Source organism: Rhineura floridana, chromosome 3 (genome assembly GCF_030035675.1).
Source record: "Rhineura floridana isolate rRhiFlo1 chromosome 3, rRhiFlo1.hap2, whole genome shotgun sequence".
NCBI classification, from domain to species: Eukaryota; Metazoa; Chordata; class Lepidosauria; order Squamata; family Rhineuridae; genus Rhineura; species Rhineura floridana.
The window spans coordinates 118708285-118721152 of record NC_084482.1 but is presented as its reverse complement, the minus strand read 5'-3'; the positions used below and the strand labels follow the sequence as shown (position 1 = coordinate 118721152).

The 12868-nt window shown below is 41.2% G+C and overlaps 1 long non-coding RNA gene across 1 annotated transcript; it reads right to left on the bottom strand.

Annotated features, from left to right (window-relative positions):
• Window positions 1-212: 212 nt before the first annotated feature.
• On the bottom strand, window positions 213-3572 carry LOC133380362 (uncharacterized). Its single transcript, XR_009761426.1, has 3 exons — window positions 3453-3572; window positions 1033-1157; window positions 213-811 (listed from the first exon to the last, which is right to left on the bottom strand). It is a non-coding gene; the product is annotated as an uncharacterized LOC133380362 (long non-coding RNA).
• Window positions 3573-12868: the final 9296 nt, after the last annotated feature.

Sequence of the window (12868 nt, the reverse complement as noted above, 5' to 3'; positions counted from 1 at the left end):
CGTGACATTTCTTCAGTCTGTATGGTTTTTACTGGATATGTTTTCAGGCAAGGCAAACCCTTGCAATAATACTAGACAAAAGGCTGGGCTGAGCATTGTTTTGCTCCATTAAAACAAAAACACTCTGGGACGAAGGCAGTGGGCTGTAGCAGTCCAGCTACTAAGTATTTGTTCTAGCCCCTACCAACAGATTCAGACTCAGGACTCTTGGCTCAATTATTGCCAATGGCTTTAATCCACAGTTTAGCACATAATTAGAACATCGATCAGATTACAGTTCACACAGAGTTAAGATCAGGACAAGGCACTACTCAGCTTAGCTAAACAAGTGAAGATGTTGTCACAACACTTGACATGCCCTCGAGTCCCCCTTGAGAAGGATGGGGTGGGCATGACTACTTGCATGGCATTCATCTCCCAGCTCAGGACAGGGCAAACCAATCAGCTCTCCCATGAGAAAGCTGGTTAACAGGCTTGGTCTGTTCATGCCTGCTCAGTCTCTGGTGCATCCACGGTGACAGAGATGTTGATGACCTGGTCAGATCTTCATCTCCGGCAGCCTCTCCTGCACTGGAGGTGGGTCAACAACAAGAGGCTGGCTGGAAGGTAGAACAACTGCTGGAAGCAGGGTAAGAGGAGGAGACGGAATGGATTGACAATTCAGCCCCTTCATTCATGTAGGCTGACACCTTGGGGGGGGGGGCTGTTAATAGGCAGATCACTTGACCTCTTCCCAGCATCCTCAGCCATCACTCCTCATCAGACTACTGGGCTCCTCCCCTGGATTCCAGATGTCCTCCTCAGACCAGTCCTGCCAAGAGTTCTCCACAAGGTTCATGGCAGCATTTTAAGTAGATTCATCAGCATAAAATCAATTACATTATAACACACACACACACTTTCAACAGTTAAGTTAGTAATTCACTCAAAGGGTGGAGTCCTCAACTACTCCAGAATCTTAAATATTCAAAATACCTTGCCAGGGTATTCAGACAACCAGAACTTCATAACATTGCAAAGGCTTAAACTTACCATGTCCTAGAACATGTCCTAGAACCTAGATGATTATTTGCCTTGTGAGTTGTGTGTCAGAAGCTAGTCTCCACAACACCCTGCCAATCGATGAAGAGATGTTTAACACGCTTGTATTACCTGCACTATAGTGGAAAACAGGGGAAGAAGGGAAGGGGCAAAAATTAACTTCACCACTTTGCAAGATGTTATAGGGGCTCAATACAGATGCACATTTCCCCAAGAACCAATTTGCCACAGTGATTCTCCCTGCCAAGTGGCAAGGCAAATTTTACTTTGCTTCTGTACCCAAACAGAAATGGAGTAGGGAGAAGAGCAGGGGAGTGGTAAAAACATCTGCAGAACATGGCAATATCTTGCCAACAATTGGACTACTAAATGGTTCAGACATACCACAGTGAGCAACCACAGAATAAATGATCATTGGTATGTGGCCAAACAACTGGTGGATTAACAGTTTGCATACATAGTATGGAAATTGTATTCTGTATTCATTCACCCAATGTAACGAGAACATGCAATGCAAACTTCAAAGCACAAATCCACAGGCAATTTGGAATTTTGCAAATGGATTCAGCACACGTGTTGTACCCATCCCCCAAAGGGTTATGTCCTGCATTGACAAAGTCTCTGCTCTTGCACTAGTCAGAGAATCCAACTTTCACTGATTCCCCCCCCCACTACAACTCCCCTGAAAAGCTAGCTGCTCCTGAGGTTTGGAGAGACCCTTAGTAACCATACATAGGAGTATGGGCTGTAGCACATTAAGTCAGAGGGAAGCTGCAAAAACTGAATGCCCCCTGCCTTGCATGAGCATAAGCACTATCTGCTAGTGCAAAGCCACCACTGGATAAAGCCCATTACCTTCAAGACTTGTACAGTTTTAAACTCTCAAACCCAGATAGCTTGAATTTGTGGACTGCACCTTAGCTACAAGCCCTTTCCCTTTTCTAGCCTAGTGTCCCTTTTTAGAAGATTAATGGACTGTTCAGTTAACTAACCTTTTCTCTGTCAGTCAGTAATTCTATGTTATCTATCACACACTTGGGCTAAAATTCTATGCACACACCTGGGAGAAAGCCCAATTGAATACAGTGGGATTCATTTCTTAGTAAGCATACATAGGACTGTTCAATACAAAACACATTGATTTGCGTACTGTAGCACTGCACAAAAAACAGGCATGCAAATCTGGTGACTAGGCTAAATTGTGTAGTGACTTAATTTACACTTTTAAATAAAAACCTCCATTTGACCTTGGCTATGAAACTCCTAGTGACTTTTCTGATGCTTCTCAACAGTCCATCCTTCAGTTTTAAATAATAATATTGCACGCCCCACGCCCCCCAATCTCCAGGGGTCCCTACACTTACCCAAGGCTTCGTTTCCTTGGAAAGAAGGTCAACGGAGACTGTAGTGTCTTTATGAAATAAGGTTTATTTATTTACACACATTCCAACCTGAGCTAAGATGGAGGAATGCAAAGCATCAGCAGTTCAAAAAATCTTGCTTTTCCATCAGGCTTACAGGAGGCATCATAAAGCCATGGTGCAGGGAGCCAGCCTCTCTGCATGTCTCCAGTTCCCATCCTTTCCTCAGACTCTACTTAAAACACAAGCCTCTCTTTTTGGCCTTGGGGGGGGCTGTGTTGAAAAGTTTCAGTAACAATAGGATCCCCCTGGCCCATTCACCAATTAATGGGCACTTGGCAGACCCATTAGCCCACCTGACCACTCTATTAGATTAACAAAAGATACTCGTCTGACCAGTACAGCAGGTTTCTCACCTCCAGGTGCAGGGTTTCAAATCAGAGGCTGGAAGGGGACTCACAGAAATCATCAATGTCAACCACCAAACCCATAACACATTGACGTGAATTTGTTGGTGGCTGATGCTAATAGGGCCAAACCAATTTAAGTTAAACCCGAGCTTGTAAGTAATTCATTAGGAAAAACGAATTACTTGTAATTTATTACTTTTTTGAGAACCGAGTGGGTTATTTACATTTTGATTGTAATAGAACAAGGAGTAATTTCATTACTTTTGAGCTGTAATTGTAATGTTTTCAGCGTTACTTTTGGGCATTACTTGGGGGGGGAAACAGGGAACACATTATGCTCCTCTGATTTGTGGATAAAAATCAAATGCTTCTGCGCAGTGTTGCACTTCTCTTGTGCTCTATGGGTTTTTAGGAGGTGATGAGGGAGGAGATAGAGAGTAAGACAGGGTGGAGAAAAATGGTTTAAAAATGGACAGTGGTGGAGAAGAATGGAGTGGAGGGAGAAAGGAGCTGGAGGACAAGAAGGCAGCAAGCAGAATGGGCATGAACTGTGGAGGTGAGAGATGACAATGACATGTGTGTGTGTATTTGGTGTGCAACGCTCTGAGCAGTGGCCTCTGCCTCCCCCCTCCCCTCTTACCAGTGGAGAGAAGAAAGCCAAAAGCCTCCTCACAGCTGTAGCTTCAGGGTGAGCCAGGGGCAGGCAGAAGTTGCAGCAGCAAGCAGCCAGGGTCCTAAAGAGCTGCTGCTTCCTGTTTTCTTTTCTGCCCTTCCTTTCTTCCTACCAACCAGAATGCATCGTCATCTTCTGAGGAAGGCATTCCCTGGAAGTTCTTTTGTGCAAATTAAAAAATCCCCCTCCCCATGGCAAATGCAAAGAGTTCCAAACTGGCACATGTCCAGGCACTTGTTAAAAATTATTGTATAGTTGACTTACAGTACAACGTATACAAATCTATTCAGAAGTAAGTCTCTTTATGTTTAATGGAGCTTACTCCCAGGTAAATCAAATTGGGTTTAGGATTGCACTAATTAGGCAAGATAAGGACTGGTTGAAGCCTTGAAGCTGCATTAATTTGCGGGGGGGGGAGAGAAAAAATATGACATTTTATAGTATAAAAATGCATCAATTTGGTTAAGGCAAGTAAAATTTGATGCCTATAATATAGGACTAGCCAGCAGTCCAATACATGTATACTCAGAAGTAAGTTCCATTGGGTTTAATGGGACTTACTCCCAGGCAAGTGTGTATTGGAGTACATACTTACCTGGGAATAAGTCCCATTGAACCCAATAAAGCTTACTTCTGAATAGACGTATTGGATTGCAGCCTTAGTTTCTTTTTGCAGCCATTTTAATTCTGTTTTCTGTATCTTCACAACAGCCATGTGCAGTAGGTTAGTCTGAGAGTTAGGGACTGGTCAAAGGCAGTAAATAAGCAAAAACAATTATGGGTAAAAAATTTAAATGTGAAAATGCTCATGTTCTGAGTATTTTTGTTGCTGTTTGTCAAGGCTTTGTATGTGTGTTTTTATGTCTACTGTCTCATAACTTTTTTTGCCCTGAGGATGTCGTATTTCATACTGTTACAGATGTTCTTTTTTTAAAAAAATATTGCCCAGATTCTGTGGTTGGGTTTTTTTCTTACTTACTTACCTATTGCATTTGTATACCACCCCATAGCCAAAGCTCTCTGGGCGGTTTACAACAATTAAAAACATTAAAAACAAATGTACAAATTTAAAAACACATTTTAAAAAAGCAATTTAAAAACACATACAAAAATGCCTGGGAGAAGGGGAAAGTCTTGACCTGAAACCAAAAAGATAACAGTGTTGGTGCCAGGCGCACCTCGTCAGGAGAATCATTCCACTGAGAAGGCCCTCTTCCTTGTTGCCGTCTGCTGAGCTTCCCTCGGAGTAGGCACTCCGAGGAGGGCCTTGGATGTTGAGAGTAGTGTACTGGTGGGTTTGTGTCAGGAGAGGCGTTCCATCAGGTATTGTGGTCCTAAGCCGTGTAAGGCTTTATAGGTTAAAACCAGCACCTTGAATCGAGCTCGAAAACATACAGGCAGCCAATGCAAGCGGGCCAGAATCTGTTTTATATGTTTGAACCGTCTGGTCCCTGTTACCAATCAGGCCACTGCATTTTGCAGAAGCTGCAGTTCTTTGCATGGTTTAGGATTGGAATTGCAGGAGATCAGGCTCTTGTGCATTTAACAGCTATGGGGCAGGTAGAAATTAAATGGAGTAAGCCTTTTCTACTACGGAAATGCAATTATGAAGAAAGCTTCACCTGTTAACATTCTGTCTGTCAGACATCTTATTACTTGTGTGCCCCCCTCCCCAGATTTACTTTTGATTTGTGAATGTCATGATCATTGCCATTCCCTCCCCGTTTATCTTTGCAACAACCCCGTGAGGTAGCTTACGTTGAGACAGTATGGGTACATAAGCAGCAGTTGGTAGTTGTAGCTAATAGTTGTAGTTAATAAAGTATAGCCCCTGAAATGCTGAAATGTATTCTGATGGAGTCCAGTCCTATATATGTCTACTCCGAATTAAGCCTCATTATGTTAAATGGATAAGTATATAGGATTGCAGATTAATTATTACCTCTGAAAGGAACGTGCTGTCAGACAGAATTTAGGAGACATACTTTTCTGGACATGTTTGAAGCAGGTGGGAAGGGAATTGTGTATCTAACTGGGTCTTCAACATAGTGTCCTCCAGATGTTGTTGGACTACAACGCCCATCAATCTCAGACAATATAAGCAATTATCAGGGATGATGGAAATTGTAGTCCTACAACATCTGGAGGGCACCACATTGGCTATCCCTGCACTGTAAGGCTCCACAAGTAACTTTTGTTGTTTGTTGCAATACATACAAGAACATAAGAAGAGCCTGCTGGATCCAACCAGTGGCCCATCTAGTTCAGCATCCTGTTCTCACAGCTGCCAATTGGATCCCCTAAAGGGAAGCCCACAAACAGGACCTGAGTGCACAAGCAGCACTCTCTTCACTTGTATTCCCAGCAACTGATATTCAGAAGCATACTGTCTCCGACAGTGAAAGTAGAGCATAATCATCATTGATGGGTGCTATATCCTCCATGATAGCTACATCCTCCATGAATTTGTCTAATCCTCTTTTAAAGCCATCCATGTTGGTGCCCATCACTGCTTCTTGTGGTAGCAAATTGCATAGTTTCACCATACGCTGAGCAACACTACATTTTTAATTGCGGGAGAAGGGGTAATGTTTATTCTGTTGGATTAATTTTGGTATGTGCATTTTCTGTTTACCTACGTTATGTCTCTTAAGTTCTACTTTTGACAGTTCAATCATGCATACGTGTCTACCCATTGAGTTCAATGGGACTTACTCCCAGGTAAGTATGCACAGGATTAAGTTACCTCTAAGTTAAACTGTTGACAAAAAAGATTACAAAGGCAACTAGTAAAGTACTAACGTTTGCATTTTTCTTTGATGATACGGGATTGCCATATTGATAAAAATGTGTTTTTGTTGAAAGGGGTGCTGTGTTGTTTTTTTGCAGCACAACACAGGCATGCCTTCAAGCACCGCAATAGAATGCCTTTCAGTACTGGTGGCAACATAATCACTGTAAAAAGACATTCCTTGTCTGATGTGTTCTTTGAGCAAAGATGAGACATAACAGATGAGACATAAATGTATTGTATAGCAGCATTTCAAGTGTAAAATTTGATTTCAAGTGAAAAGTATACGTGTGTTGGGGTATCACCATTGCTGGGTGTGTGTGTGTGAGATTCTGTTATATCATTCTGCTAATCTTATGAATAAAAATTGTTTTTGCTACCCTCTATGTGTGTGTGTTTATTTTTAATGTCGTTTTAGGCTAGCTGTGCAGCAGCCAAGGCCAGCACCTTATAGGCACTCCATTTTTTAAAAAGTAAGTATAATTGTAGTGATTACTTTTGAGTAACAGTAAAGTAATCAGTTACTTTCAGAGTAATTGTAATGGTAATTTATTAGTTTTGGGGGGCCATGTAACAGTAATTGTAATTTATTACTTTTTGAAAGTAAGCTTGCAAGCTCTGAGTTAAACTCTTTGCATTTCAGAGGCACATATTTTACCAGTACACTGAATGGTCATAGTAAGATGCAACCCCTCCTCCCAATTTCCTTATTTAAAAAAGAACATTCTTTTCCTAGAATAAAGTTGTATTCCTTTTCATGGTATATAATTCCAACATAACTTGCAGTGCTCTTAATTAAGATGGCCATGCTGTTTCACACCTGTCTAGTCTTGTTCTGTTGCTTCCAAATAAGCTATTTATGCCTTTGAAAGTCTTCTTATATCATGCAACAATTATACATATACCTATGCATGCTACCTAGACATGACAGAATAGCAGTGCTTGAATGATCATCAGTCATATGGCATTAAATCTCATGAAGGAACTTGCCTTCCCCCCCCCCTTTTTTTTTTGCTGCCTTTTATGACTGCCAATAAACACTTTTCCCCTTTCTGGCTCCCATTAATGCGTCCATGCACAGTAAGTAGCCTTAAATATGCTTATACCTTGACTGTGGCGGCTTCTAAATTTCAGCTCTTTTTTCTTTTAGTTTCTGGGAAATTTCTCTCTCCCGTAGTCAAAAATCTTTTCCACCCTCCTCCTAGAAAATGCAATAATTTCAGTGTTCATGTATATATATTTTAACACAAAATATAGTGCTGGTGAAAGACATTGGGCTGAAGCTGGATCCTAAGGCAGAAGCAGTGGTGGCTTTGGGTAGGAGGGGACAAACTGGGCAGCCTCCCGAGCCCCCAAACTTATCTTGTGCAAAATTCGGCCTCTCTGAAATACCTGAAAGACCACCTCCATCCCTACCCTCTTAAGTAAGATATGGTGATGGGGGCTCTCCTGGTACTTCTGCCACCTTAGAAGTGTGAGGAATGGGGCCCAGGGGAGTGCTTTCTCTGTGACAGCCACAAAATTAATTGTGGAACTTCCTCACCACAGAGTTGCATCTAACATCTTTATTGTATAGCTTTTGCTATATGCTGAAGACACACCTGTTTACCCCAGACTCTCACAGTTAAGGTATTTTGTTTTGTAGGACCCACCTTTTTTGCTGAATTTATACTGTTCTGTTCTGACTGGAATTGTTTTACTTGTTTTTATAACTGTAACTGTTTTATCTGTTTTTATAATTGTATATTGTTGTAACCTGGCCTGCAACCTTATGTTGATTGGTGTGGGTAAGACATAGAATCATAGAATAGTAGAGTTAGAAAGGGACTACAAGGCCATCGAGTCCAACTCCCAACTCAATGCAGGAATCCAACTTAAAGAACATCTGACAGGTGGCTGTCCAGCTGCCTCTTCAATGGCTGCAGTGCTGGAGAGCCCAACACCTCCCCAGCTAATTGGTTCCATTGTCGTACTGCTCTAACGATTAGAAGGTTTTTCATGATTTTAAACCGAAATCTGGCTTCCCACAACTTGAGCCCATTATTCTGTGTCCTGCAGTCTGAGATGATCGGGAAGAGATCCTGGCATTCCTCTGTGTGAAAACATTTCAAGTACTTGAAGAGTGCTGTCATATCTCTCCTCGGTCTTCTCAAAGTTAAACATGCCCAGTTTTTCTCCCTGATCATCCTTATAAATAAATAAAATATCACTTTAACCACACACAAAACAGCAAATTATACATTGAATTCAACAAGATCTTCCAAACTGCGCTTTAAAATTAATGTTTAACTTCAGTAACTCATTCTGATAAAGACATTTTTCATAGATATTTTATCTGTCTATGACCACCCGGTGTCAATCGCAGAGTATCAACACAGAGTATCAATAACATATTAATCATAGTAGAATTATATTTGTTATCAAAGACATGTTCAACACCATTACAGAACATGCGGTTTAAAAGAGCCACATAAATCCTAATGTTCTAACAGATCCCCACCATACACTCATCCTAACATTTTCACCAATCATTTCCTCTCTGCCAGGGCCTTTGCTCATAGAATGGTTTTTAAATTTGTATATTTGTTTTTAATGTTTTTAATTGCTGTAAACAGCTCAGAGAGCTTCGGCTATGGGGCGGTATATAAATAAATAAATACATAAATAAATAAATTTCAAAACAAAACCTTACAAAATTTATAGTTCTGAACTCTTGCTTAACAACTCTGTACATTTTCATGGTGATACATAGAACAGTCAGAGAGAATTGAGAGTTCAAAGTGTAAAAAGAGAGAGAGAAAAAACAGACCCCTTTTGGACATTTTTCTGTCAGAGTTCTCATAATTTGTTGAAATTAATTAAAAATGAGCCATGTTCACAGAGTACTTGTAATCCTATTACTGACATTGCCCCATATGCTGACCTTCATCTTCCGCAGTTTAAAAGTTTAAAAAATGCCTGGCTGATTTTAATTAATTTAATAAATAGCATTGAACTCAATGATAAGGCTAGGCATGCTCAGTAAGAACCAAGTATCAGTGTTCTAAAAGCCAGACTCACAGCTGCTGGGCTTGCCTAATCAGGGGGCCACACCAGACTTTGATTTCACATGAGACAGGCATAGCTTCCCTCAGAGAATCCTGGGAAGTGTCGTTTGTGAAGGTTGCTGAGAGGCGACTCCTATTCCCATGACAGAGCTCCAGTGGCTAGAGTGATTTAACAGTCAGCTGCTCTGATTGAAGCTCTGTGAGGGAAACAGGGCATCTCCTAGCAACTCTTAGCACCCTTCACTAGCTAAACTTTGCAGGATTCTTTGGGAGAAGCCATGACTGTCTAAAGCAGCCTTTTTCAACCAGTGTTTTTCCAAATGTTGTTGGACCACAACTCCCATCAGCCTCAGCCAGCATTGCCAATGGTCAGGAAAGATGGGAGTTGTGGTCCAGCAACATCTAGAGGCACACTGGTTGGGAAAGGCTGGTCTAAAGTGAAATAAAGGTCTGGTGTGGAAGTGGCCAGGGACTGCTTTGGTTGAAAATTTTTTGGGGGGAGAGGCTACATGTGCTTGCTGTAGAATAAAAAGGTGGGGGGCACCCTGAAAAAGAATGATACTGTTCACAATGTTTTCCTTTCGGAAAGGAAAGGGGTTTCCACTCTGCCCAGTGCACACCAATCCAATCTCCTCCCCTCCCCTCCCTGCCCTCCTCCTGGCCTCCCTGCCCTCCTCCTGGCCTCCCTGCCCCTCCCCCAGGTCAGTTTCACTTATCCTAAGCATGATTGCACAGGAATAAATCCCACTGAACTCAAAAAGCATGCAAATGATAAAATCGGCCCACCCTTCCTCCTCCCTTCTATCCCCTCCCTCTTGCCCCTTCCCTCCCCCATCCCCTTCCAATCCCCTCCTTCCCCCTCTCCCTGCCCCCGGTCAATTTTATCTATCCTAAGCATGATTACACGGGAGTAAATCCCACTGAACTCAATAAACATGCAAATGATCACACCTGCCCTCCTCCTCCTCCTGCCTGCTCCCATTCCCCTCCTCCCCTCCCCATCCCCTGTGGTCAGCTTCACCTATCCTAAACATGATGGCAGGGAGTAAATCCCACTGAACTCAATAAGCATGCAAATGATAGATCCATTCTCAGTAAACTTGCACATGATCCCATTTCTTACCTCCTGGATTAAAAAGCAGGGGAATTCACTAATAGGCAACAAAAACCTTGCAGTTTAAGAACGTACCCATAGCCCACAGATATTTCTATCAAACCTTAAAAAGCAGGGAAATTGGGCAGCTATAGTGAATGCACCAGGGAAGCAGGAGACCTGACCTCTCTGAGATATTGTATTGCCATATACATTTGTAAAAATGCAAACACAATTTGGGTTGGTCTTTCACAGTCCAATCCACTTCCTGTGTAGCTTGGAAGAGTTTGGTAACATGTGCCTCTGAGCATACGGTGAGTGGTGGCAACACCTGCAATCAGTTCAAATAACAGAAACAAGACATGTGCTGTGCTAATCTTTTTTTAGCGGGGAGGAAGCAACTATTAAAACAGTTGATAGAGTTCAGATAGTCACTTTAAATATGTTTGATTTACTTTGCAATTTTAGTGAAGTTTCCTATAGTAAATAATTTTCTTTTGCTTCTGTTTCTGTGAATATAGGAAGTACAGCAACATTTTGCAACACTAAAAAAAACTCCAAAACCAATTGTGGAATAATGGTACTGACTATTCTGCAGAATAGTTTCCAATGGATATGAAGAGTGTCTCAGTTTGCACAAGATAAACAGTAGGAGGTGAAATATATTCTAGCAAAATTCTAGGTGGGCTCTGTCTTTAATTGACCATGTCCATCTTTCCTTAAGTGAAGTAGTTTAAGCATAGCATCTTGGGCAGGCCAAGTCTGTTTTTTTCCAACAGCTAGAGTCATTGCTTAAGTAGCAACATATTGTAATCAGTCTGATTTTACATCAAACTGCAGTTTCAGATTCAACTGTTAATGCACCCAAAATAGAAATAGAGCATAACCTCCAGTTTGAAACACAAAAGGCTGTCTTCACCATCACATAACACTGACAAATATAAAGGCTTTGAAATTAATACAAATAAATTTGACACCAGTTTTTAGGATGAATAATGAGGGAAATATAACTTTCTAGGTTACATTTTCTGTAGAAATAGTAGTAACACGGAAAAGAAGCAAAGTAAGAAAAACACCAACAAACATACAAAAATGTAATTCTCCATCTTTGTTGATGGCAGGTATTGCCACCACTCACCATATACTCAGAGGCACATGTTATCAAATTCTTCCAAGCTACACAGGAAGTGGATTGGACTGTGACAAATGTGTTTGCATTTTTACACATTTTTCAGGTCTCCTGCTCTCCTGGTGCATTCACTATAGCTGCTCAATTTCCCTGCTTTTTAAAGTTTGATAGAAATATTTGTGGGTGATAGGTACGTTCTTAAACTGCAAAGTTTTTTGCCTATTAGTGAATTATATCATAGAAGAGGAGTTATAATAGCTGCTTAGTACTCCTGAACAGATAAGTAATACCTGAAGACAAATCATGGAATGTGTTGTTGACAAGTAGAATGGATTCGCATTCTCTTGGGATAGTTTTAATGCATGAATGTATATACTTCATTTCCACTTGTTTGCTATTTCATGAAAAGAAAGAGAGGCTCTTGCATGTATGGCATACATGATCCTGACAATTATTATTATTTATATTATTTTATTTATTAAATTTATATACTGCCCGACTAGCAATAGCTCTCTGGGTGGTGAACATAGAAATACAAAGCATAAAAAATACAATAAATAACACAATATGATACAAAATAACACAATCTAAATCAATGCAGTAACATTTTAAATTTAAATCAATTTAGATTAAAATGCTTCGGAGAATAAAAAGGTTTTAACCTGGCGCCGAAAGGAAAGCAGCATCGGCGCCAGGCGCACTTCCTCGGGGAGACCGTTCCACAGGTCGGGGCCACCACCGAGAAGGCCCTAGAACTTGTCATCACCCTCCGGGCATCCCTATGGGTTAGAACCCGGAGGAGGGCCATCATAGCTGAACGTAGTGTACAGGCGGGTTCATATCGGAAGAGGCGTTCCGCAAGGTAACGTGGTCCCGCACCGTATAAGGCTTTATAGGTTAATACCAACACTTTGAATCTAGCCCATGTTTAATCTCAATTTTTTTTTCTTTGGGGACTCAAAAATTCCAAAACAGTCTCAAAACTGTTTCTTGAATAGGTTCATGTCTTTTGAACTTCAGTATACCTATCCAGCTCTCTTCCCTCTTCCACCCATCCCTAATATGTGTCAACTTCAACTTCACCCTCTTATTCCTCCTTGTTGTATTGCTTGGACCAGTCACTGTTATGAGCTTATTTTAAGGACCAGGATTTTGTGACCATCATATTTCTCATCTGATATGAGGGGAAATAGTTGAATAGCTTCCCAACACTTCCAAATTAAAGTCCATCCTCTGTGAATGTAATCCACCAAAGTTATGAAAGTGCTAAATAAATGGAAGTTTGCAGACATAAACATCGGCAAAAAAAGACAGCTCCCTGCT